Below are 27,358 nucleotides of genomic sequence, written 5' to 3'. Positions count from 1 at the left end.
TGTGTGTGTGTGTGTGTGTGTGTGTGTGTGTGTGTGTGTGTGAGTGTGTCTGTGTGTGAGAGAGAGACAGTTTGAATATGAAGAGGTCATTCATCATTGCTTTTAGTTTACTACTGGATGATTCTGTAAATGGAACATTGCACAAATCCAAACAATCCAGCACCCAAAATGCTCCATAAGTGCCTCAGTCTGCGAGATGGAACGCGAAATAGGTCAGCAGCATTGGCACTATGACGTTCAAGTGACATTTGGCTGATCGTGAGGTCCAAATTAAAGCCATGAAATATGTAGCCGTAGTGTTATCTGCACACTGACATCTTTAAAGTCAGCTTTGAAAGGAGAATTGTGATATAGAGGGGTTATAAAATGTAATTTTTGAAGTGCAGGACAATCTTAAAAGTAGGATATTTCACATTTTGGATAAGATGCTATCTTCACTCAAATTAAATTAGGCCGCACATATCACTGGGAAATGGAGAAAAAATGAAAAAATGAATTTTTGCTGACAGGCCGAGAGCCTGCTCGTGCTTTGCTAAGTCTACTTTTAATGACGTGTAATGTTAGGCTATTGAAGATTTGTTTGTTTTTAATCCGTTTTCTATGAGTCAGACTGCTGTGATCAACAAAGATGGAAGAAAAACTGCAAGCTGCTGCCTACTTTAATTCATTTGACAAGTGTCATGAGATTCTAAGCCCATGAGACCACACCTGCTGACCTTATGAATGTGCGCTCTTCTGCTTAGCAGTGTCAAGAGAGAGAGGGTGCTGTAAAGTGGCCGCAAGAAGCCCCTTTTTGAAGTTGACCCTGCCCTGACCCTTTTGTTGAGGCCCTAACCATTTCACAGGAAGATCCAAATGCTTTAAAAGCACAATACAGGACGAGAGTGCTGCCACTGACTTGCTATAAAGCCCCAATAAAACAGGGTGACCTGGAGGCTAATTGGGAGCTCGTGGTTCCGAAGAAATTAAAGGCATCTGGTGCATCAGCATAGGACATAGATGAAGATCATCTTAAATTGTAGCTCATATTAAAGGCAGAGACGAGGTATGTATTTTCACAGGAAAAAGGACATAAATTTATGACAGTGAAAATTAAGGAATGATTTTTCTAAAACAACGTTATTTTAGCTTTTCATTGCATTAATTGCATCACTCAGACAGTAGGCCTCTATACCCACTTTTTGTCGCTTTTTCATAAGAAACTTTGGATTTGCATCACATCACAGCGAACAATAAATTCTATACAGCTCATTTTTATTCCTCCTTCCTCTACTCAAAATCCTACACTTGAACTAAAATAGCACAGAAGCAAAAAAAAAAAAAAACAGTAGAGAGGGAGGATAATTGCAAATAACCCAATATTTGGGAGTTCAAAGGCTGTGGTGGGTTTGAGTGATAATTTTGGCTGAAGCATCACCATAAACACTAATAAAATTAAGTGCGTCGGAGGAAAGAGGGGGCGTGGCCAGGCGTCCCTTTGAACAGACCCTGTGATCAGTTCCCCCTCTCAATTAGCGTATTGTCCACTTCTCCTTTCAGCTGGGAGGGAGGGGGCAGTCTCCCCCTCAGCTTCCCTTTGAAGTGATTATCCCTTTATCTCAAGCCTGAGCGAGGAATATCTTGGGGGACAATGGCAAATTAAAGCCCATATGGAGAGAAGCGTGAATGTCTGTTTGTAGGCTCAGAGAGAAATACCAAAAAAAAAAAAGAATAAAGAAAGAAAGTGGCAGTAGAGAAATAAATAGAGCGGATGAGCGGGAGGCAAATAGCATCATTCAGTGTGAATGAGCTGATGACTGAGTGGTAGATGTCAACACTCATCCAAAAAAAGTAATTTGGGGCTCGTGCTTGAGTTGACACTTGTAGCAAGGAGACTTTGGAAGAGCTGGAAGTGGGGGGTGGGGGGTTGCAAAGTTGTATCTGCCATGACAGATGGAGAAAGACGGAGAGAAGAGTGCAGCGATAGAAGGATGAGCATGAAGAAGAGAGAAGAGAGAAGAGTGTAGTTGTCAGCAGAATCAGATGGCGGTCAGGCAGACAGGCTTGAAGAAGATACAATTAAAGTGTGGAGTTAAGACGGGCTTTGAAGTCGGACATGGTGCATAACACCCTTAAAGTTTGAGAAGGCAGCCATTCATCTGCTTGTTATGGCTTGTTAAGACCATTCCTTTAAAAAGAACCAATTTGAGAAAATAAACTTTAATTTCAACTTCGGGAAGAGTCTAAATAAATCAAGGGTGACAACAATCAGGTTAGGCTTCCAACAAGGTAAAAAATAAGAAATAAAACTTGAATGGTCATCTTTTGAAAGCTGAGTGAGGGATTTGCTATAGAAGCTGTGGGGTGCATGTGAGTGCTGAGGATGAATAATTACTTTCTCTTTCCACTCTCCCCGTTTTTTTTCTTACAATCCTGTTTTTCGGTGGCTTAAAAGTTTAATAATGTATAGAAACAATGCTTGTGATGCTTGGCCTAATCCGTTTTGGCTTGGCAAACCTTTGTTGTAACCCAAACTCTATCTGATGTGAGCAAATGTTTGCCAAGCCAGTCTGTACAGACGGACAGAGTGTGCGACTGTTTGTGTTTCTTTCATTCTTCCTAAGGTGGAAGACAGTTTGCACAGCTAGAAAAACAATCTGCTTGCTGGATTGCTTTGTTATAAATGTCTACAGAACTATAAAAAAATTACCCTGCTAAAAAAAACCCCCAAAACAATAATAAATAATAGTGAAGGTATAGTTTGAAATCAAATCAGATCTCAGTTTGTGGAAAGAAGTCATATCTATACTGATATGAACTGGGAACTAAAATATGCCACATAGTTTAATGGAAATTAATTTATCAATCTATAGAAGGGTGAATTCAAAGGTACCCCAAAAAACAATGTGAAAGAATGATGTGGCATGCTACTTGCTGAGGCCATCCACATTAAGTATTTTTGAAAATGTTTGGTTAGAGACATTCACAGCAGTACCCTGCTGGGCGTCATGTTGTAGAGCTTGGGCAGTTCTCATCTTGTTCCTCCTTGCAAAAATGAGCAGATACAAGTCCTGCTGATGTGTTAAAGTCCAGCTATAATAGAGGATAGTCTCCTGGAATTTCCTCCATGCTCTTGTGACTGTGCTGGGAGACACTCCAAAACTTCTGGCAAAGGCACGTATTGATGTGTCATCCTTGAGGAGTTGGACTACCTATTCGGCCACATTAAAGCGCAGGTATTGCTCAGTAGTGACGCTGACCTTTGCAAAATGCAGAACTAATAAAGAAAAAGTCAGAAAAGCTGAGAAAGAAAAGAAATGTCAGTTGCGTCCACCTGGAAAACCATTTGTGTTTTGGCAGTTGTCTCATTGTTGCCCCTCTAGTACACCTGTTGTTAATTTCATTAACATCAAAGCAGCTGAAACTGATTAACAACCTCCTCTGCTACTTAACTGACCAGATCAATATCCCAGAAGTTTAATTGACTTGATGCTACACTCTGTGCATACTGCGCTAAATTTGCTGTGTCAGTTGTTCCTGCAGTTGTAATTCCATAAAACAATTTCATGAGTATTAATTATGTTTGTTAATTTATCATGCATGAAAAATCAAGTGATTCTCGATTGTGACTGCGAAAGCAAGGCAAATGTTTGAGTGTTCACTTTGAGCTCATTTAGCCGTCCTTAATGAGCATCAGACAAATGATACTGAAAAGTGCTTGATAGCAACGAGCACTAAGACCCATTAGAGGCCAAATAAAATGCTAGTTCAAACTGACAACTGCTAACTAACCGAGGCTCTGCTGGACAGCAAATTTAATGCACTGATAAGGAAAATGAATTTGCCGCATAGATCCGGCACTCGGCTGTTGAATTCTGGGCAGAACAGCAAGAAGAGACAACAGTACACAAGAAAACCAGCAGAGAAATGTGACAGCAGTTCATTGTTTAATGTACAACATTTATAGCCATTGTGATTTCAGCACATACACATCTTGCCAGTACTGACACGCTCCAACAGACAAGTATGGCTATGTCCTAACACAGTGTCAGACTCTGCAGCAAAACGAAACAATTCAGTGTGGCTTAGCATTAACCAGACAAATATTTCATCACCTGTGTGAAGGACTGGTGTTATATTAAAACCCTTTTTTTAATTTCTACTTTTAGCTCTGCGAGGTTGGAGCTCCTTCCTACTGTTTGTCACGGAGCCTGTCACTGCAACGAAAGTGGCACTCACAGGATTTAAGGGAGCATAATTACTGAAGATCACATTAATGCAAACACCACATGAAAAAGGACCTAAACTCCGAAACACATGAACCACAAGTTGTAACACAGATACCTGACGAGCTGGTTAGCTGATAAGCTAATGTGAAAGTTAACCGACACTGCATAATCTGGTCTCGTGAAAAATTAGAATCTTCCACAAAAAATGCAACGTAATTACTTTTTTTAAAATGGCACTTATTATACTAATGTTGTTTGTAACTGTAACCACATATATTTTGGGGACTTCTTTGAGGGGATGTTTGTTATACTTTGACATTAGACTAGAAAAACAATTGCTGGTGTATCAAATATATAAGAAACATCAATTGTCATCAGTGACTTAAGATCAATTTATGCCAGCAGTTGTTGCCATTGCAAATTGCAGCTTCACTGAAGATGACAAGCCTTGCTTTGGTGTTTCGACTTGTTGTGCACTTCTGGATTTTTGTGTGGTTGTCATGTTTTGATTTGTTTTGATTTCATTGATATATCAGTTATAGAAATTGTAATAAACAAGGCATTGGCCCTCAGAGGTTAAAAGCTACAAAAGTGGCTTAAGTGAAAAGTAAAGGAAAATTATGGCTTCAGTCATTTGCATAATGTTAGGCAACTACAACACTTTCATTTTTATGTCAGATTGCAAACTACTGCAAGAAAGCTGTAAACCCATTCAGCAGCTTGGAGAGTTCAAACACACTTTGTGCTCTGAAGTACATAAAGGGAGCACTACTTTCTGCCTGTAGTCTCTAGTTTTACTGGGCAAATTCATTTCCAAATTGTTTTTTGCTGTTCAAAACACAGCCTTGTTGCATTTGAGTGTTCAACAAAAGTCGTTTGAGATTAAAAAAAAGGAGAAAATCAGAAAAAATATTTCAGTACAAGAGATCAGAAACTCAGAAACGTAAGTCTCTGATTATCTCTCATTCAAATGCAAATTACACCAATAAAACATGAAGAAACAAAAACGCTTGCCAGAGAGAATCTGTGATTTATTATAGCTGTCAAATAGAGATTTTGGCTTATGAAATGACTTACCTGCCAATCATGTGATGATGGTTTTTGTCTTTTAGTTGTCCTAGAATATATGTTCACCATGATCTGCTAGAAAAGCGATTAGATTTCATTAAAACCTTTTCAGGTTGTTTTTATTAAAACATATTTTCATTGCAGTTGCTGAGGGGTTGTGTTAATATGCATGAAAGTAGCACATCTGTAACACATGCTGATTTTTTTTCCACTGTAACATATAAGCCTGTGTGCTAAACTTTGCATAAACTCACCAGCCGTAACATCAAATTTAAAGTTAGAGAACACAACAACGACAACAACAAAATTCCTTCAGCTATAGCTTTTATCGTGCTTATGCATGCTTTCATGGTTTCAGTGTGACTCACACTCTTTTAAGATTGTGCCTCACACTCTGAAAGTCCCCAAAAGTTAAATCACAAAGTGCACTTACAAAGCAAAGCCACCCAAAAGCCTAATTTGTAGCATTCAGTCATTTTTAGTAAGAAGCCACTGTGAGTCATATGTGCATAAACAAAATGTTATGAGAAAAACAACTTTTCCTTTTTTTTTGGTTTGAAATTCGTGATTACAGTGGAAATCAAATCCACTAAGGCTAGAGCTCTTAGTAGAAGGCTGTGAGGATGATGATCATGTTATTAGTCATAATGAAAAGCTGATTACATAATAAGCAAGTTTTCTGGAGGATGTTTGAGAGGAAAAATGCTTTGTTCACAAAGTGATGAAAGAAATCAGGAAAAACATCCATATGTTGAAATAGCGATTACCAGATGTGAAACTGCAGTCCCTCCAATGGCCACTCGAGGTTGGATCTAAATGTGGGTCTCCCATAGAGTCCGCAATGGCTTCAAAACACGACAAAAACCACCAAATAACCCCGGTGGCAATGTCCTTCTTTTATATACAGTCTATGCTACAGATCACTAACAATAAGTAGGCCGTGTGATGTTTACACAAGTGCATATTCACACATATGTGCATATGAAGTTTTCTCTATAAGTCTGTGTTTGGGTTCACTATAATATTCGGGGCTTTGAATGTTTCCTTTGGGGTTATAATATTTTTACTAAATGAAGAGTTAAGCCCACCTACTGTGAAAAAAGGAAGTCCCAGATGCAGCAAAAGAGTGCGATCGTCTGGGACTTCAACTCTGGCCAGCTGCATATTGTTCATTTATTCCTGAGAGAGTTTCTAAATCGATAACCAAAACTAAGATAAAAGTGTTTTGACCCTTTTGTGGGATGTTTCCCAGTGTCATGCAGCTTCTCAGCAGGTGTGCAAAGGGAGGGTGAGTTTCAAAACACACTGCACAGCAGATAGGCAAAGAGGAACATCAACAAAGCGCTGCTGCTATGCACCTCACTGACTGCTCTGACAACCGATAGGGAAAACATTCCCACAGAGAGAAAAAAAAAGATGGAGAAAGGGTGCGTAGCAAGAAAAAAAAGCTGTAAAGTGAAGGCAGAGGAAAGGAAGAGGGGGGAGAGGGCCAAAGAAATAAGAGGAAGGCATGGAAGAATGAGAGAAAAATGAGAAGAAACGTGTCTGCTTCTCTTATTCATGTATTATGTATTGTTTATATGCTTTAACTACAGCGAATCTGGCATCACAATGTACATGTCATTCCAGAAGACAAGTGAAACTTGATGTTTGAGGAGAACAGCAGGGAGGAGGAAGGAGAAATATATAAACACTGATATTGATGTAAAACGCTATAAAAGCAAATGTTATTGAAGCCTGTGATTTTTTGCTTTCAATGAGACTCTATCTATCTATCTATCGATCGATCAATAGATCTATCTATCTCAGTTTTGCTCAGGCAGTGTGAAATACTTAGGAGCAGCTGGAGGTAGAATGAGTCATCCAACAATCAAATGATCCTCCATTTCACATGTTTAGGTATCATTTTTCTGTTTTGTTTGTGTGTGTGTGCCAGCCAGGCTATGCAGATGAATAACTGACTGAGATACTAGGACCTGAATTTTGAATAAATGATTGATCAATAACAACACTGATGTTTAGTACATTTGTTAAGCATTTTTTGGTCACCCCATATATATATGGTAAATGGCCTGTATTTATATAGCGCCTTACTAGTCCCTAAGGACCCCAAAGCGCTTTACACATTCAGTCATCCACACATTGGTGATGGCAGCTACATTGTAACCACAGCCACCCTGGGGCGCACTGACAGAGGCGAGGCTGCCGGACACTGGCGCCACCGGGCCCTCTGACCACCACCAGTAAACAGGTGAAGTGTCTTGCCCAAGGACACAACAACCGAGACTGTCCAAGCCGGGGCTCGAACCGGCAACCTTCCGATTACAAGGCGAACTCCTAACTCTTGAGCCACGATCGCCCCATATATATATATATATATATATATATGCTACTCTATTCTACTCCATTTATTCTGAAACCTGAATAAAGGAGCTTTCCATGACTGACAGTTTAAATTGCTCCTTTTTTCTCCATCAGGTCATCCTGTTTATTAAACAAGCTGTTTTAGCTTTCTTTCCAGCCTACTCCTGATTGGCTGCTCCTCACAAAAAGAAGGTTTTAATAGCAGAAGGGTGGAGGCTCTGGGTGACCAGTAGAGCCGTGTGCCTCAGATGACCATATAAGAGATATCTGTTCTCATCCAGACAGACTTTTTAGAGCAGTCTGAAACCTAACAGGAGATGTATGCTGCTGGATTAAATCTACACCTATGTAGGTATGTCATAACCACAAACCCTTCTGAAACGCTGTGCTATTACTTACGCACACATTGCACTGATGCAGCTATCAATCACTGTGATTGGCCCGTTTTGTACCATTATTCCCTCCTGTGCACGTCTGGATGCTTTTTGTTTTGGTTTTGGTTTTCAGGTCAAGTATGACAAACTCCACTGCCAACTAGTTTAGAACAACAGAGGCACATTGGGACAAGTATAAATACTAGAAACTGACAATGGTCACTTGCAAAACTATGTTATTGGCTCTCCTTAGAGTCCACACAAGTAAAAATTAAGTTATGATTCATAATCAGTACTTGTAAAAAAGCAGACATCATTACTTGAAACTTTGGCTGTGTTTAATATGACTTTATCATCGGATAATAGACCATCCCACAGAAATGTAACACAATTGTACTCATGTGAGCCAAGAGACTGTGTGCTTTATTAAAAAAAAAGGCTGAATATAACTTTGCCGCTATTTCCATTATTATTTTGTCCACCTCATGTACAGAGAAAAACATACAACAAAAAATAAACACAGTAGAGGAAAGGGCACAGCAAGAGAAAAACAGCAGTAAGAAAATTATTTTCAATGCGTTCCAGTTCCTGAAGAACAAAAATAAATTAATATACTTCACCCTTCAGCATTTTTGGAAACACTTCTGAAACTTTCAGTCTACTAATGCTAGCCAGTAATGCCACGTCTATTCCAAAGATGCAAACGTTTTGACTACTGGGAAGCCCTAACGGTAAGCTGGGGGAATAATAGATTGTGGGAGTGAAAAGGTCATCAAGGTTCACCGGGACCCATATTAACAAGCAAAACCACCTTGGAGTTGAGCTGAGGGGAAAGCAGGCTGTCAGTTATTACTGCTCCTCCGGCGGCACCTCAAATGTGTCAACAAAGCAGTGCGAAAGGAGCATGCTCCGCTGTTTGCCCTCCCACACCTGAAGACGATGTGATAGGTGAAAGTGGAGTAAGAGAAAAGATGTGAGAAAGTGTGGTGGGGTTGGGGATAGGAGCCCACCCTTTCACCCTTAACTCCTCTACCACCAATCCCCACCCCCCCCCCACCCCCCTCCTCAATCTCAGAATAAAACCCGGTGCCATAAAATGTAAGAGCGGGCAAACAGCTCCTCCCTGGCTTGTCGGAGAGTTTGTTTTAAAGTGGAAATGAGGCTGATGCGGCACTTGGTGATTAGCCCCCCGGCTAACATGAAAGGAGAGGAAAAGACAGCTGCTAATTTTCTCCTTTGACCTTTGGCTCCTGCTGGTATTTCATACAAACGTTGATTTATGGAGGAGCCTGACAACTAACTGCTACTAGAGGGATTACCGTAAGAGAAACGGAGCGAGAGAGAGAAAAAGAGTCTGACCTCTAAGGACTCCCAGTATCTAGATTTTTTATTTCTATCTCTGTCCTTTTTATTTCATTTGTCCTTCTCTGCTCTCCCATATCTCTTTGTTGATTTTCCTTTGCCGTTCTGTCTGCCTGTGGATTTCCAACTCATTTTTTCCATCTTTATTTATATTCTGCTTCTGTCTGCATTTGTCCTTCATCCTGTCCATCTACTCGCCACCGTCCCTTGAGTTCTCCAACTCTTCTATATATACACTCTGAAATAACCATCAGCGCATTAGTCTCTTCTTTGCTCACTCAGATTATCATTACAAACTGCCCGTCTAAAAACAAACCCAGACATCCTGACGCCCTGTGGTGCAAAAATGAGAAGGATGACACCGTGCGGAAGCTCTTTGTCATCCACCGCGCAGTGCCCACTACTTTAGCTGCAGGGAAATCCCATCAAAGTTCAGTTTCATTTCAGTTCTGAATCCCATGCGTGGATCGGTCCCATATAAGGAGGCCCTGTAACGGCCTCTGGGGCAGTAGACACCAAGGAAATGAAGATTCGGCTGCACATTCTCTTCTTCTTTATTATCGTCTAGCTTTTGTCCCCTCTATTGTTCTCTCAGTTTGCCAAAGGGGAAAATAGGCGCAAGGGGCACAACTTAAAAAAGAAGGCAGTTACTGGAAAACCCCACTTTAAACATTCAGGTTGGATATTACCTTGCAAATCACAGAATGACTCATGGTTAGGAATACAGGGATCCATGCTGTCCACATAAAATAAACAGTTATATTAATGCTTAACTGTGTTTATATCATAGCCAAAAGCTCCAGACCCATATGCTAAACGCTTCATCTGTTAAAGTAGCCTGAAATGATCCTAACAAGTCATTTGGCTCACAAGATTGTTTTATCTTAAAACCAGGTAAAAGGTTGCCAATGTGTTAAGTGGTTCATATGTTGACTTTCTATCAAAATAAATGTTTTTTTTTCTTAAATTTATTACACAACATTGTTTCCATGGAGCACGTTTTGCCCTCCTCTTTCAGTGGCTTCACATTATAAGTAAATGTAAATTTAAAATAGTTTAACTATGATTAGAAGCATCTTTCTGGTGCTGTGGTTCTAAAGTTGCTGCTCAGTATAAAACCTTTTATATCCTATTATTAATTTACGCTAGCCCAAATCAGTTTAACTACAGAAACTACATTAGAAAAGTTCAGTCCATTTTTGGGGGTTGGAACAACTAAAATAAATACAGGAAAAAGGTGCTGTGCTATGGCCTTTACTCTGTTACTCAATATGAAACATCAAATGTGTCTCTCATCAGTAGTTGGGCAACCAAACTTGGTACACGGGTCCCTAAAGGTTCTCATTTATATCAGACAGTATATTATCATCGTGTCGACTAGCATTTATGCATTGTCTTAATTTCACAACAACATCTCATTTGTATCCACAAAAGTTAAATTATGCATGATGTTTAATGATGCCATCACATTGCATAGAACCCACCTACCAACAGGCTAAAGTTACTCATTCAAGACAAAACCCACCAGCAGCAGACCAGATAAATAATGCTAGAAGTAAAAAACGGTTATATCAAGATCAGGTATTTTCTGGCCCCACACAACAAAATCTGGACAGCTCAATGAACACAAGCAACTGATGACTTCTAAAATACATGCAACAGATCTTTCTAGTTAAAGTAAAAGAGAAAAAGATTCCTGGGCTTTCAGACAAGAAATAAGAACATTTTAATGAATGATTTTGCAATCACATGATACACTTTTTGGAATATGGCTGTAACTTTCTAAGTAATACTGGTTAGGCTTCTACATTTCCTTATATGATGCTTAATGGGTAGCCTGCACAGATTTACATACGAACAAAACCTCTTGTTCAGAAGTGGGGGTTGTGGTGGTGACATGAATGAATCAGCATGACTTTTTCAAATTCATCTCTTATTATTCAGATGATTCATCCCTTTAGTTATTACTACCATATTCTGTTTGATTGGGATTAGACAAGGGATCTTGTTGTGATGATATCACTCCCTAACCGAATAGGCTGGACATTCTACACGCACTTAATCACGCCTATGTAAACAGCAATCATCTGATTTTGTTTAAAAGTTGACCAGTTTGTATTGTTTTTAAGCTGAGTCCAGGTTGAAGCATGCTACAGTTCAGCTGGTGATTCAACAGTTCAGTGTTCATCTTGTAGTATTTTAAAAGATAAAACCTCTGTCTCTGGTTTCCAGTGTTGGAAATTCATTCAAACTTTAGCCAAATTGTCAACTGGCAGGGACTTGATTATACACGATGGAGTAAAATATCTAAACCAATTACAAAGCCAGTACCACCAAAACTCTCAGATTATTAAAATCTAACAACAAACCACAATCAATCTTTCCAGCCAGCTGTGTTCACATGCTGCATGACTTCAACTGTAGCTCTCCCCACCTTTTGTTCTCACCCTCTGGGTTTCATTCAGAGTTCAAGCAGGTCATTAGCAGAGTGATTACAGTGGAAGAGAGGCCATCCATTAAGAAAATGTGCATGTGTGTGTATATATATGTATATACATATCTGTGTGTGTGTGCATTTGCATGTCCCTTTCCCTGTGTGCACATGTGCCTGTCTGCATATGTGTCTGCCTCTATGTAACCATGGTGTGTGCCTGTGTGTGTATGTGCCTGTGTGTGTGTGTGTGCTTCTGTGTGTGTGTGCGTGCATGGGTGTGTGTGTGTGTGCTTGTGTATCAATCACTCCAGTGTGGGTGACTACGAGGAGCTGTTTGTCTTTCTCATAAAAGGGAAAGGGATCAAAAGGGCTGGTCTACCAGCTGGACCTTCAATCACACTGGGACAACGTGACTTTAGAGCCCTGGGCAGCTGGAGCTCTGGGGACTAATGGTGTGTGTGTGTGTGTGTGTGTGTGTGTGTGTGTGTGTGTGTGTGTGTGTGTGCACTCACGCCTGTAAGAGTCCTCTTAATCAGGGTCCCTGCACATTTTCCATCACAAAATTCCAGACTTATCATTTATTAGAAAGCATTTCTTGTTTAGCACAGCTGTAACCTTTGAGCCATATTTTTGGCCATCATGTCTCATGGTTATTACTTTGTAGTCAACAAAACAGTTATATCATAATTTAATATTAGTAATACATGACACTACTACCTCAAATCTGCCAGTTATTCATCAAATAAAATCTTGAAAAGGTTTCTTTTGGACTGAGCATCATTTCAAAATATGACGAAGAAATGAATCAAATGCCAACATTTGAGAACCTGAAGCTCAACCGACACCATCAAATCACACTGCTCTCTATATATTTCCAGTCTTAGTTGGTTACTGTTGCAAACTAATCTATTGAAACATGGATGTAGCTTTTGGGTAAGATTACTTAAAATGGTTTCAGTTGACATTTCCTGTGGTTGCAAAAATAAGTCTAGTTGTATAGAAGCTTATGGGGAAGCAAGCCTTTCTTTCCTTTATCAAAATCTTCATTTTATAAACAATGGTCTGCATTTAAGTCAAAAGGGCTGTGGTTAGAGTGGGCCTACCTTGTGATTGACAAGTTGGTAGTACATGTCATCATCTCAGACCTCATATGTATGTTATCCTAATGGAGTACTTTGCCCTCAGAGGCCTCAGGCCTACTTGTGGTTCCTAAAGTTCCCAAAAGTAGCTTTAAGCTAACGTGTAACTATTTTTTTTTAATGGAAGCCCAGGTGCTCCAATTAATTGTTGGGAAGAGCTACACTGAACTCTCTATGAGTTGAAAGTGGAGGACAGAAACAAAAGAATAGGTCTATTATATGAACAAGTGGATTTCTTATAATGGTTTTACCAACTTTTCCCAATTAAGCAAGATACAATTAAAAATATAACATAAGATAAAATGGACTCATATATCAAGATAAAAACCTTGAAATGTTCAGTTTGTACGATACTTAAAGTTTGTAGCTTGACTTGAAGCACTGTGATATACCAACAGGGGAATGTGGTAGTCTTCAAAAAAGTATATGTCAAATTCATCTGTGTTAGAATTTGTGAAAAGCATATTAATAATGTGCATTTCAGTCAAATGACTGTACTGCATCCATGGCAGCCTTGGGGTTTAAAATGCTGATTATAAAACTCAAGGTTTTGAGTCATCCACCATCTTTCTCTCCCCTTCAGTTCACGTCGTCCCTTCATTGCAAACCAGCAGCACAAAGAAAAATGACTGTAGTTCCAAACTTGAAATCAAAGGGGTTAAACAGTTATGTGCAGTTTGGCGAGAATGAAGGGGATTCATTTGTCAGCGTGACAACAGATGCATATAACGTGGATGACAATTCATGTTCCAGAAATAAGCTTTTTAAAAGGGCTCATGAGGCAAATTAATTGTCTCAAAGACTGAATGCCAGTGGCATCTTAATGTGACAACAACTTCAAATCCCAGAGAAAAACCATAGACATGGACTTACCTATTGAAGCATTTAAGTTCAGTTCTTATGACGTCTTCCCCCAAATTTTAGCCGACACCTATAAAAAACAAACACAGTCAACAACAAATTAAAAATGCTCTTTTGCTTACAGCATGTTTTATCAAAGGTAGTCCCATATAGAAGGCCTTGTGTAGATGCTTCTGTAAGACACTGAGCTGTGAGATAATCTGTGATACTATACAGACTTGAGGGTTTAAAGAAAATCTAGATTCAAGTTTTCAAATGCACAGGAATGCCCGAGCGATTACAAAAAGAGTTCAGCAGCCAGCAAATGAGGTGAGAGTTCAAAATGTTTGCACATTGTTGCAGAGACATTCCACAGACATAACTTATCATATTTCCTTTCGGTGCCCCCTTTCGAGCTTCAAAGTTCCAAAAAGTCGCTACGTGCTTTTCTGCCTGATAAAAATCTCTTTGCTCTTTCACAAAAAAGAGGATTTGACCTGGGCGTGTGTAAGTGTATACATGTGCATTCATGGGAATGCATGAATGTGTACATCTATCAGTGTGACGAGATCAAAGCAGTGCAGGCATGACTGAGTTTTAAGATCTAACGCGAACAAAAGTTCAGTACATTCTCTGGTGTCTGTCTGAATGGTGAGTATTTACTTAGAGCATTATAGTTAATAAAAGACAAAGTTACAAAAGCACTTGTGGGTTCGGCCATTTTTTCCTCGACAGCGGAACGCAGTTGAATCAACTAAAATTAAACTGGGACAGTACTGAGCATACTTTATGCAAGATGTACAAATTCATGATCTTAACAGAATATATTTTGCCAGGGTTTGTGCTATACCAAGTCTGACATGCATTATCCCGTGGAGCTATAAATGTGAAATGTATGAATCAGTTGGCTCTGACATTAAATGGACTTTAACCTCCCAGCATATGAGTACAGACTGCATTATGTGTAATTAAGTCAATGTGAGAACATAGCAGTTAAAGGTAACTGTGAACAAATGATTATTTCCAGTGTTTTTCTCGTGAACAGTCTCCTGTTGTGACAAATGGAAATTGAGGACAATGTGCAGACAGCACACAGTCATGGACTCAATAGACCATGCCAACATGCACCAATCAATAGGCACTTTTGATATTAATTAATACTTTAACAGCTCTCATGTGCATCAGCACTGGTGAAATTCTGTCCACCAGGTTTTAAAGAGTGTCATTTTGGTATTAAGTTAATCAGAAAAAGCTAGGAGCTAAAATTGCTACACGCCAAGGGTTTTGCTGTTGATTTGGCATGCTCTTAACAACGCTTCACTTTTTTTTTTTTTTGCAGAAAACAGAAAAATGGAAATTTCCATTAAAAAATACCCACATACGTGCAGATTTAGACACCATTACATTACTCACCAAGCACATTGGGAAAAAACGAAACAAAACTCTGACTTTTTCAGACACATACTTGTCCTGAAATGTATATAAACAGAGAGAAGATTGTGTTTTGTGAAAAATTCATCCTAAAAAAATGCAAACAAAATGATATCAACATCAAGTGATGAAGATCTGGTCCTAATGCTTCTAAACAAGAAAAGTAATAAACTGAGATTCTGGGTTCATCTCATGAGAAGTTCAGCAGCAGAGAGAATTTAATGCTTTGATCCAGGAGTTGTATCACGAACTCTTTCATACATTTTTCAAGATGTCATTGGGGCAGTTTGAACGCTTGTTAGCAGAGATGGGACCATATCTGAGGCAGAGAAATAATTTCAGAGGGCCGACTGACCCAGAGCAGTGTCTAGCTTTGAGTCTGAGGTAAAATAGCATTATTTTACTCGGTCCACATCATTGTATATTCAGTGCATACCAGTGCACATTCTGAGATACGAGCCCACTTGATGCCAGATGTAGTGATCTGATTGGACCGATCTGTTTATTCGCATTAAAAAACAAAAACAAAATTGAGCTTGGAGCAAAATAACTAACTAAATTCATTTGTCCAGCAAAGTTATGCAGTTGGCGTGAATGACTGCATTAAGAGTAGGTGAGCCACAAACATATTTGATGCACAAAATATTTGCAAAACCTTTATATGTTCACTGTGTAAAGGACTTTATTGTGTCAGAGCTAAAGCTTTGGATTTCTGGGCCTTAAATACAATATCACCATGTGATCAACTAGGCTGCTATTACTTCGGAAGAGTTTATGGCTCATACCATCTGTGGCATATTGATGAAAAAAATTAAATAAATGCATTACTAATTAGATGCAAATTTAGGTCATTTTCATAGGGTCACACCAGTGACCTTTTTGTACCATCTCTCAGCTCACCTTAACTGTTTTTATGACCACTGAAACCAAATGACACCCAATCAAACCGGACAACTAGCTAGTCATTGTTGCACTTTTCTATCGCACTGTCTTGTTTCTGTATCGTTCTGTTCTGTCTGGTGTTGCACTGTTTTTGTTTTTTGCAATTTTTTCACACTTGCACTATGTAGTCCTGTGTTGATTGTCTGTTATATGTAGCATCATTGTCTTGGAGGAACGTTGTCGTACGTTTCACTGTGTACTGTACCACTGCTCATGGTTGAAATGACAATAAAGCCACTTGACTTGACTTGAATGTAGCTGAGTATTTACCAAGTGAAGAGGCAGCTTTCCTTTGGCCTCAGAAATCAAAACGCGACAGGTGGGGCACACTGTAAACTCCAACACAGCAAATCTGGTGGTATTATCAGACATTAGCCAAGATAGCTACTAAGGGGTGTAAAATGTTGTAAATAAAACAAAAATGTTTCAAAATATGGACATATTTAGTCAGAGAAAATGTTAAATGTATTATTTTTTAAAAAGAATAAGGTTTTTGGGTTCAGTCAATCTACTTCTGAATTTGCTTAAATACCAATGAATCTAAATTTTAAGAGAAGTTATGAAGATAAAACCTATAAATCTCTCAGTCGCTGGTTGACAGACATTTAGGTTTCTGTTTCCAAAAAGTGTCCATGAGGGTTCCTAAACATACATTAGATGAGGAGGTGTGTTGCAAATTAAGTAATTTACAGATAGGACGTAGATGACCGGTGCAATGACTGCAACCTTTCTTAGTATCTAAATATATCTCATTTTGTGTGCATATACGAGCACCTCGTTCTCACTATGTAAGTCTAGTTTAATGGAACTGGTGGACTGAACGATTATGTCTTCTCTGGATTCAGAACATTTTTGAAGCAGAGGCACAAATCTTCCCAAGCATGTTGTGTAATTTCAAAAATGCATGGTCACCAAAGAAAAACTTAGAATACCGAGAAGCCTGTGGAGGGTTTCTGAACCTGCAGCAGTGGTAGCTAAATGCATGAAAGCAGCTTGGGAATAATTTCAGACACATTCTTTAGGCAGCCTCAAAAAAAAAACCAACAAAAAAAAATCTTGCTCTTTTTTAGTCTCTTTGGAATCTGAATGATATTTCAGTCAAAGGCGAGAGCAAAAGCCTGTGGTTGTGTGGGTGAAATTCGGATACCATCCAATGTTCAAAGCCTTGAAATACATACGCCACACAATGTTAAAGCATTCCTTTTCACAATTTACAATGCATAAACATGATGGTTTACAGAGGCCCAGGGTGATTATTTGCACAGAGGTCTAGTTTCAGCTATTTCAGGTTTTTCTCGAGGCTGCCCGGCGATGTCGCCCCACAAAGTGATTCTTGAAAGTGTTAAACCACAGTCCCCCAATCCACCCCAACCCACCCACACCCATCTTCTGTGAACATAAAAAACTGAGTGTTTAGACTTCAAATATCTAACACAGACTGACCAGACAGCACAAGCTGCATAGAGCAACGCACGGCTGTCAGAAAAGAAAAGAAAGTATCGAGTACTTATGTTGCTTTACGTGATAAGTGCGCTGATTCATTGCTCTCGTATCACACACAGTCCTATGAATGAGGGAAAGGTCTGTTTCATTTAAAGTAAGCACTGCTTCTGTGATTTCATGACAGCAAAATTGTTGTTTCACTTAAAAGAGCTGACATATAAATCCAGGTTGCACCTCAGCACTCGGTTTTGCTCCAGGTCATGTATTCATTGCATTGTCTTCCTGCACGTACAGAACATGAACTTACTGTCAGCCACTCTGATATCACAAGAGAGAATGCACCAATTTCTCATTTTTCAAAACTTGTGAAAAACCTAAGCAGAGCAGCATCTCCACAAGGGCCTCACTGATGTATCTTAAAAGACTGCGACTTCTCAGTTTGCATTTGATTCTGTGTCTTTTCAGCAGCCGTGCGAGAAAGCCAGTTATGGGAAAACTGCAAAAGGGAGAGACAGGACGAGCTCGTGGGCCTTCAGAAGTCTTGTCAAAAGCCTTTCCTTTCTACGCTTTGTCCCACCGATATTCATCTTGCCAGTTGAAAAGTGAAGACGGCAAAAACTTTGGGCTTGAAAAGAACTTTTCAACTTCTAAGAGATACCTCGCAACAGGATTGAGCATTTGAAAAAAAAAAAGAAGAAATGAAGAAAAAGAACGAAACAGTAGGAATGGAAAGGACTTCCAGACTGAGAGGCATGTTAAAAATCAGATACCACAACTGAAAAATGGAGCAAAGATGAATATAGCATTGTCTTCTGGTGAAAAGACGAACCAGACACACCCTAGCACGCTCTGTGTACCCACATGCTTAAAATCCATTTGACACATCCCAATAAACATATACTTAATCTTCCGATATTTCCTCGGTCGGCATGTGCCTTTGTGTACGCGTGTGCAGCATGAGACGGATACAGACATAATAGAAGGAGAGAGATTGTGTGGGCGGGGTGATGGGCATATGTTTATGCATTAGCCACAACCGTCACTTACACCTTGTTAGACACAATCCTCCTCAGATGTGTCATCCTGCAGCGTGCCGCTAAAAGAAAAGTTTAATAAAGTTTGAACACCATTTACTTTATCTCAAAGATCAGTGGGGCCTTTCAAAATTTGCCGAGCAAAAACTTTCGCTCCACATCTTTTTACCTCAACTCCGCTCGTCTCTGAAAAGAAAGCTGACTTCATCACCGCACCTCAAGAGTTTGACGAAAATGAACGCTAAGCTCTTGAATCCTTTCTTTCTTTTGCTCAATGGCAAAATGAATAAATGATATTCCTCCCTTTAATCGACGCACTCAGCCATAACAAAGAGACTTTGAGACACTTTGAGGACACCTAACGATCAGAAGCATCAGGAGGTGCTCTTCGTTTTCGTTGATGGACAGGCAGATCAAAAAGCAAGCCCCTTAAACGCTTCTACCCACTTTAGAATAATCGCGCCTTTTCCCTCTTTCAAGCACAAAGTGGGAAGAGAGAATAATCGTTTCATCTTTTCTCTCTTCTCCGCTTTCAAAGTTATTTTGCCCGTGATAAAGCAGTCTGTATTGACGACTTCGAAGGTGCCTTGTCTCTTGAAAGAAGTGACATTTTATCTATATATAGTGTTAGAGTGTGCTTCAATTTAACTTTGTCTGGCGCAGAGCATGTCTAGTGTTGATGTGGCTGACAGCTGCTGCTTGAAAGACACAGAGAAAGTACTGAAGATTCAAATGAAGTTTTTCTATGACGACAGGGGCTTGATGTATGCTAATCAATCGATGGTGTAGAAAATATGCTTGCTGGTTGGGAGAGAGAAAGGAGAGAGCGTGAGTGACAGAAACTTGTCAGACAGCACTCACCAAGATATCAAAAAGTCACAAAGTTTGCGTCGCCACACAAGAGCCCAAATCGCATGTGGTATCTGCTACAAAAGGTCTAACTTGAGAAGTGCTGCATTTGATTTAAAGGAACAGAAATTGGGACAATTCTCCATATGGTGTGGCAGAAAGCAGGATTCTTCTTTTTTTTTTGAGGAGGGAGGGGGGCACGCTTTGTCTGTGTGACACCTACAGTGAATTCCTGAGAAAATTCTCTGTCTAGGTCTGTCTGAGTCTCTTCCATCCTTCAAAGGACATGGGCCATAGGATGTCGAATTTACATTACAAAAGACCCCAAACTGTCTCAGCCGGTTAAGGTGTAACGCATGATCAAATGGACACGTCAGATCAAATATATCAAACATCGATATCTAATAGAACAGATCATGAAAGAAGGACAAGACATCTGGTTTAAAAACACTCAGTTGGGGCTCAGAAACATTCTTTTCCTATACTTTTTCAGAGCTGTTTAGAGGCTTAGCCAGATGCTTACAAGTTTACCACCTTGAAGCTTCTCTCCAGGCTACCTGACAGTCAGAGGGTTTGGGTAAAATCACAACGTCTGAGTTGCCGCTGCTCATTTAGACTTTCAGCTCAGACTCCCGAGTTTTCATAGTGCAGTAAAAGTAAAAGAAAAAAAATCAATTCCAGATGTGGATCCCAGCGGAATTCCAGGAAACAAATACTAAGCTGTTCATCTGCACGTTTCAAACTGTATGCTTCAAAATCAGCTGGGTAAGATTCAATCATCAGTGAATATTGACAGAGATGCACCATACTGGCCTCTTGAATGCAAACTTTTTAGACAATTCCAAGCCTATACATGGATCTCAATCACATGTGACTTAGTAATGTACTTTTGTTACTCAAAAGAGACAAAGAGTGTCAAAAAATGTAAACATCAGATTGAAGCTGATGCATATAACCTCTCTCATATTTACAGATTTGATGTGCTCATGCTGGCACAAATGTAGTCACACACACACAAACCACAGATGTGTTATCACCAAATGTGATTAACACTGTAAAACGATTAACATCATGGTATTTATTCAAATCGCAACATCAAACAAATTCTTTCTTCTTTTTTATCTGACTGATCAGAGAAGTTACTGTCAGGGGAGAGAGGCGCCTTCCGATCAGCTCACCATCGTGCGTCCAGCGCGATCGGCCAAACAAGGCCCGCGCTTTCAGCTCAACTCCCTCGCTCTCTTTTATCATTTACAGAGGGAGCGTGCCACACCAGCGCCGTCCTCGGCCCGAACAAGGCCGCTCTCTGTCAGGCGGACAATGGACAGTAGAGCTGGAGGTGGCAGCGGAGTCATTGTGACAGATGATGTCAGGAACATCAGACGCTGATGCTGCCAGACACCAAGCAGAGGGTGACGGGGTCAAGAGAGAGGGCGGACAGCAAAATGGTAAACAGTGACACGGGGCCGTGGGGTCGAGGGGGTGCAGAATGTGAATGAGAGAGTGTTTTTTGTGTGAGTGTTCCTGGTACTGCTGAAAGAAATACACTCTCTGAATAAAGAAAACAGTCATGCGTGCAGTCCCAGACCAGAAGAACTTTAACTGCAGCAGTGCAGTGATGCCATTTGATAAAGCAATCGTGTGTGCTCTGATATTTGTGCATATTATCTCAGAGCACAGCTTTCAATAGTATATCCCACCCTCTTCACTTCAGAGGAGTAGAGCAACAGTCACTATACTCAAATATTTCTTCACTATATAATCTATAGCCAAATCTTTAATAATGCAAATTCAGCTGGTTCTGGGAGGCAGGATGAGCTCATAATCCTATTACATCATGATTCTGAGAGTTTCATTTTATAGCTTTATAGACTTTAAGCCAAAGGCAGAGCACGGGTGAAATAAAAGTGCCAGATACTCCTGAGCAGCATAAAAAGCATTTGAAATCCCTCTGTTAGGAACCCTCGCCTTAGATTTGGACTCCAAAGTTTGGAGGACCAAAAGAGCCACGTGCATTTTGTGCTTCAATAATGTATTAAAACAGTAAATTCATTTTTAATCATTTTATTTATTTAAACATTACTAAAGTAATTTATTATTTAATTTAAAATGAAAACCCATCCATCCCATCCATTCTCTTCCACTTATCCTTTCCAAGGTCGCTGGGGAGCTGGAACCTATCCCAGCTGTTTTAGGGCAAGAGGCAGGGTACATCCTCCACAGGCTGCCCCTCTATTGCAGGGCTGACATATAGACACAGGCTACGTCCATACTAGCGCAGATAGATTTGAAAATGGCGTTTTCATCTGAAAACGCTCCGCGTCCACACTAGCTTTTTCAGTTGTTTTCACAGAGTCGTGTGTCCACACTGAAACGGATGAAAACGCTTACGTTCCAGCCGTGCGCAAAAGTGAGTGAAACTTAAAGAATTTGAAAAAAAGCTATCTGGAGCATGTACAAACTGATATTCATCTTTTTTAGGGCAGTCAAAATTGAGAGCAATCAAAACAACCGCTGTATAATGCACTGCACTATCTTTGTATATTTGGTCACATGGCTGCATCACATGACTAAAATACATCATCGTTTTAGAAAGTCTGCATTTTTGTGTGTCCACGCTGCAACGAGACAGGCGCGTTTTGCCTTGAGGAAAGCGCCGTCTCAGTGTGGACGGGAGGCCAAAGCGCAGAGAAAACGATGCGTTTTCAAAGGAAAACGCATTAGTGGCTGTAGCTCAGGTGGCAGAGCAGGTCAGCCACTAATCAGAAGGTCGGTGGTTCGATCCCAGGCTGCCTCCTGGCTGCATGCCAAATATCCTTGGGCAAGATACTAACCCCGTGTTTGCCTACTGGTGGTGGTCAGAGGGCCCGGTGGCGCCTGTGTCTGGCAGCCTCGCCTCTGTCAGTGCGCCCCAGGGTGGCTGTGGCTACAATGTAGCTTGCTATCACCAGTGGGTGGATGACTGAATGTAGTGTAAAGTGCTTTGGGGTCCTATGGACTAGAAAAGCGCTATACAAATGCAGGCCATTTACCATTTAGTGTGGACGTAGCCACAGACAAACATTCGCACTCAGATTCACACCTGAGAAAATGCTGTTTTCGCGTTGCAGTGTGGACTGCGAAAACGGAGGCTCTCAAAAACGATGATGCATATTAGTCAAATGATGCAGTCATGTGACCAATTCAACTGAGATGGTGGACGGCATTGTACAGCAGTTGTTTTGTTTGCTCTCAAAACTTGGCACTTTTCCTCAACATTTTGCTGCGACGTTTCAAAGAGCCGGAAAGTAAATAAACCGCAGACGGAAATGATGCAGGTAAATGGTCTTACGTTTTACGCATGCGCAGTACAGGAACATAGTGTTTTCAATGTGGATGAAAACGATCAAAAACGATAGTGTGCACGTGGAGCGTTTCACTTATCCTGATTAGCATAGACGTAGACTTAGAGTTACCAATTAGCCTATCCCCACCAACTGCATGTTCAAAACCTCAGTTCAAAAACCTTTTTCAATACCCCAAGTAGATTTTCAAAACCTTTTTTTAAAATATGTAAGAAATATGTAAACGTATTCAAACATCAAAGATTTATTTCTGACATTTAAAATGGCGATTCCACTCCTCATTTTCAATACCATTTCTTCCCTGCACTTCTCTTTACTCTCTTTACTCAAACTGTGTTGTAGTGATGTCATCAAGGTTTATCCAAAACTCAGGCTTAGACAAATTTTTGTGTCAGCCTTTGTTAAAATCTTGCGTTCTGATTTTGAAAAAGCTTCTACGGAGCAGTATGGTGCTAGTAAAAAAGGAAAAAACATGAAATAGTAATGTTTGCTGTGTGTTATTGAACATCCAGAGCTTTTAGAGGGTGCACATCTATGAGTTGTTTCAATTCTTTGTGGCGGGCATGCTTGACGTGTGACACCACACACGAGGCAAGCTAAAGGGGGTGTCCACACATCAAGCAACCAGAAGCGACGTGGGCCCAGAGACCATAGAAAATCAATGACATTCAGAGACTTCAAGCAGCAACAGGAGAAGTAACCGCTGGCGATGTGAAGTTTTGAAACTTTTCTCAACTTCAAGGTGGGCAATTGAAGCACTGCCACTTACAGGAGAGGCTACATTTGAGGAGGTGGTAAATACATCGCAGGGCTCCATCAGGGCTGGGCAATTAATTTACCCAAGGGGTCATATGAGAAACTGGGACTGTTGTGGAGGGTTGCACCCTTAGCGTTAGAGCGTTACCTAGGCAACAGGAGTCAGTATGTGGACCAAGCTTCAATCAGCAGTTTGCATAAGCTAATTGCTATTTGGGCACTTGTGTGATGACAAAAATGTTTTGATATTTCTGAGTGCTGTTATACAAATTACTGTCACACATTTTTTTTCTTTCCACCAGCAAATAACCATGAAAAACAGACAATTGTGGAGAATATCGGGTATTTAATTTGGATTTAGCACAAATGATCCTTAATGCCAATTACTAACATTGTACACAGTCACCACAATGATCAGTTTCCTTTTCTTTTTTGGGTCTGTGTCGCAGGTTATTTCTGTAAAATAACACAAGTCCAGTCTGAGGGGACTCAAAGTCAGGATATTACTGCATTTGGTGAAGTGATATTCACAATAAAAAAAAGTCTTCCTAATACGAGTTCCTTGGCATTATGAAACACTGGCTGTATTTAGCAGACTCACCAGACTGCACAGTTTTGATCATTTAAAATGTGTAATTATGCATCTGGTCTCTACTGCTGCAGGGAAGAAGAAGGGGAAACTACCAAGAAAGGCATCAGAGTGTGTTTTGAGGTGCATTCGAATGTGTATTTTTAGAGCTGCTGTTGTTGGAGGAGGAAACACTGTGGAACTGAGCAAAAACATTTAGACAAGCTTGTCTTTATGTTGAGACTTCACTCTACTGGTTGCCTCCACAGTCATGCTGTGGGATGAAACAATCTGTTGTCGCTCTGACACTTGTTTTCATGGCTAACTCCTCATATTAGTTGAACTGGGTCTGGGAAAAGAAGACACATCGAACCACCCACTCACTCTAAACCGCAGTTCCCCTCCTCGGCTTCATGCTCACACTTAATTGTCTTAGTAATTAGAGACACAACTTTGTCTGCTATACGCAGTAATGCTACAGTATTTGCACACGCATTTGGACTGGGGTCTTCTTTAAGCCAACAACCTTCCCCCTGCACATCTGTTGTTGTTTGATGGCTTAAGGGCCACATAGCCACGCTGGGCTGACAATGATGACAACAAGATCGGCAAGAAGGTCTGCACAGAGCAGTAGACAAAACAAGTCATATTAATACACAACCTGTAAGGAAACTTTAACAGCAGTTACATAAAGTCGTGATTTTGGATATAGAACTGGATGGGACAGACAAATACTGTACCAGTTAAAAGAAGATGTTGGCTCATTATGTTGTGTATCCATGTATTTAATATATCATTTAATATGGAGGACATGATAAGGCACGCACTCAAAGTTCTGAAACGCTAACATTTCGTTAAGACCATCAAGAAGAAAATGGTCGAAACGAAAATACACTAACTCTTTTTTCCCCTGAAGCATGCACACAGGCGCACCTCTGGAAGAGTTTCACAGTCATTTAACATCCAGGCATCCATTAAAAAACAGATTTTAACAGAGTTAGAAGTTAGCAGGAAGTTAGCTCGCTAGTTTCCACCCAAGCATAATATGCCACGCTCTGAAAAAATTAAAACGTATAGCTCTGCTTTTGCTTCCAACATAAATGAAGACAGAAAACTAAACAGCAGTGAGGTTTGTAGTGTTACTGAAGTTTGGCAAGCTTAGGGTGACCATATTTTGATTTTCAAAAAAGAGGACACATGAAGAACATGAAGAAGACAATTTTAACATATTTAAATGATGCCTTCTCTGTGCGGTTAATGAATGGTGAAACAAAAAATGTCATATAAGATTTTACAAGTCAACAAGGGCAAAAAACTAACTTGAAAAACCTCTGCAGAACAACAACTCACAAAGCAGCAGCTCGGGGATGACATCACACATATGAGTCCTCTGTAGGAAAACCCGGACATTTTCATCAATCTCGAAAATCCGCCTGGACGCCTCGGACAGAACATTAAAAGTGGGGAAGTGTCTGGGGGAAAGAGGATGGTTGGTCACCATAGGCTGGCTGGTATATAATGATGTGCTACGTGATGGCTACCAACACAGCTATGTTAGCATAATATAAACACAGTGAAGCTGGAGGAACGCTAACTTTTTTCCACCTGATAAAAGTTATCGCGAGGATTCCCGACGGTTAGGGACAAATGCAGTTGCATGGCAGGATGCTGTAAACGGACCAAACTTCAGTCAGGAGAACAATAATCCATCCACAAGTCATTAATATAATGCTGCATGCTGGGCTGTGGTTACATCGCAAGGTTTTAAAAACTGAGCTTTAAAATGAACAGTAGTAATAAAATCTGATAGAGGCGGACAGTGATCACTGACTTTTAGGGGCTTGTACATATGTTAAAAACACAATAGCCTTAATAAATGCAGAGTAGTTTGGACCCAGAAGCAGGGTTCATATGACATCACTTAAAGACCAGATTCTTAGGTAAAACTGACAGAAACCTTTGAAATGTTATCAGATCTGACAGGAGATTCAATGTCGCTGTGCCCACTGAAATTAAAATGATGTCTATCACCAGATTTATTTAGATACAGATTTCAAGATAAATTCCCAGAGTCCACAGATGATGACTGTCAAGTTGTGAGACTTGCTTTTCAAGGGACTTTGCCAAATACTCATCATCAACGTTTCTATATGATGGCTTTACATTTTGTAGATAAAAAAAAAAGCAAAACTGATTTAAGTGTGCAATGAGATATGAAGAACAATTGTAATTCCTCTGCACCAATCAGCAAAAATAAGAATCTGAAAGAAATGAAAATAGCAGTTTATCTGCAGTATTTGTAGCTTGAGGAGTTCTTGAGTCTTTTTAAAACGAGTTATTTCCTTTATAGCATCTAAGACCTGCTAAGTAAAGCCATCAAAAAATTTGGACGTCTCACTCCCGTTACACGACAGTTTATAGAACCATTTTCTGGATGGCATGGCGTAGAAATAAAAGCGAACATCCAACCTAGCTGCTACGTGTCTCTTCACTCGAATACTTCTTCTTGTATTCAGGCAATTGATTCGTCTCTATATGGCAACGCAAATATGAAAGGCTCGCTTGTGTGTATGCGTGGGAACATCAAAACAGTTTTAATTGTGGCTAATCCTGGACTAAGATTCTTTCTAATGGGAAATCTTCAGTGAAGATGCTCCGACTCAATTTCCATCTGGGATTATTGAACTCTTTCATTCACAGGCTTATATCTCACTGTGGATAATCATCCATGTCCTGGCTCACAATTATAAAAAATGGAAATATATATATTTATATGGTGCAAACGCACATCCACAGTCACACACACACACACTTGCAGTTGTTTATCTACTGTAATGTGGTGATACTGTAACCTTGCTGAATGTAGCCTAGTGTGAATTTCAGATGTGTTCTTTGCTCTTTTCTTTTTTTTGCTTTTTGGAAGGGAACACGAGGCCTAGGACGCCCATGTAGGTCAAAAACAAATCCTGCGCCTCAAGCTGGGAAGCCAGAAACTTCTTTGAGCATCTGAGGGAAAGGAGCAGGAGCACTGAGTTTCTTCCAGGTGCTGCTTTTCACAGTGGTAATCCTGCCACGGCGTGACTGTGATTTTTACAGAAAATCTCTCCAAACAGGGCCCAGATGGTGGGAGGTAGAAGTGCGTGCGCACACACACACACACACACACACACACACACACACACACACACACACACACACACAC

General features: G+C 40.2%; 1 protein-coding gene across 1 annotated transcript in view; it reads right to left on the bottom strand.

Moving 5' to 3' along the window:
- LOC102197764 (axin-2-like) overlaps positions 1-27,358 on the bottom strand; it is a 58,236-nt gene that overhangs the window by 19,389 nt on the left and 11,489 nt on the right. Inside the window, exon 3 of the mRNA XM_013911945.1 lies at positions 13,823-13,880. The gene's annotated coding sequence lies outside the window, so the exon portion shown is untranslated. The remainder of the gene's footprint in view (positions 1-13,822; positions 13,881-27,358) is intronic.

Source organism: Pundamilia nyererei, unplaced genomic scaffold (assembly GCF_000239375.1).
Source record: "Pundamilia nyererei isolate P.nyererei 1_Seehausen unplaced genomic scaffold, PunNye1.0 scaffold00075, whole genome shotgun sequence".
Classification (NCBI taxonomy): domain Eukaryota; kingdom Metazoa; phylum Chordata; class Actinopteri; order Cichliformes; family Cichlidae; genus Pundamilia; species Pundamilia nyererei.
This window is presented reverse-complemented; position numbering and strand designations above follow the sequence as displayed.